Below are 1389 nucleotides of genomic sequence, written 5' to 3' on the forward strand. Positions count from 1 at the left end.
GTCCTCTTTCTCATTAAATGTCATTATCCCCTCCACCCCCAAAAAAGAATTATATTCCATTTTGCTAGATAGGTAATTCTTGGTTATAATCCTAATTCCTTTTTCTTTCAGTGTGTCATATTCCAAGGCCTCTGGTTCTTTAAAGAGAAAGCTGCCAAATTTTGTGTAATCCTGACAGTAGATCCATGGTATTTGAGTTGTTTCACTTTGGCTTTGTGGTACTTTCTTCTTGATCTGTTAGCTCTGGAATTGGGCTATGATATTCCTTGAGAGTTTTCATTTTAGGATCTCTTTCAGGTGCTGTTCGGCTAATTACCTCAATTTCTATTTTGCCCTTTGGTTCTAGTATATTGGGGCAGTTTTAATAATTTCTTCAAAGATATTTTGCAGGGTTTTTGTGGCTTTCAGGTATTCCAATAATTCTTATATTATCTCTCCTGCATGTGGATCTATTTTCTATGTTTTAAATAAGATATTTCACATTTTTTTAATTTTTTTGAATTTTTTTAATCAGATATTAATGTTTCATGAGTCATTACCTTCTATTTGCTCAATTCTAATTTTTAAAGAATTACATTCTTGAGTGGGCTTTTCCATTTGGCCAATTTTAGTTTTTAGGGAGTTATTTTTATTGGTGAATTTTTGCATATCTTTCCATGTTATTGAGTCTCTTTTCAAAATTATTTTCCATTACTCTCATTTCTTTCCCCAGTTTTTCTTCTATTTTTCTAATTTGTTTTTTTAAAATCCACTTTTAAGCTCCTCCAAGAGTTCTTTTTTGACCTGAGACCAAGCTTTCTTTGAAGCTTCACATATAACCATTTTGACAATGTTAAGTTTGCGCCTTGACCTTCTTTGCCATCATAATATCTTTCTATAGTCAGGTTCTTTTTTTCTTTTTTAGCTTATTTTTTCTGCCCATTTTGTGACTTGATGTTTTTATGTGATAATTGGATTCTGGTTCTTCAGTGTTCCAAGTTTTTTATTCTAGGATTCAGTGACTTTCTGCTAGCTTTCACTGGTTTTCAGGACCTAGCTGCTTGCTCATAAATGGAAGGTGAGAAATACTTTACTTCTCTAAAATAAGTACTGAAGAGAATGCTTATCTCAGTTTTTGCAAAAAAAAAAAAAAACACAAAACAAAAAAACCAGAACTTTTAAAATTTGATATCATTCTATTTTATCTATTAAAATGTGGATGTTCTGCAATGAGGACTTAAATGTGATCAAATAGAATTCTACTGATACCTACTGTAATTTAAGTATTTGGTAAAGATGGGAGTATATCATTGTCTGTAGACCCTTAGGTTGGTAGGGTATATATAATAAAATTCTATTAGTTCACAATTGAAATTATTGGAAAGCTAAAATGATTGTACCTGTATGATA

The sequence above is a fragment of the Notamacropus eugenii genome, chromosome 6 (genome assembly GCF_028372415.1).
Source record: "Notamacropus eugenii isolate mMacEug1 chromosome 6, mMacEug1.pri_v2, whole genome shotgun sequence".
Taxonomy (NCBI): Eukaryota; Metazoa; Chordata; class Mammalia; order Diprotodontia; family Macropodidae; genus Notamacropus; species Notamacropus eugenii.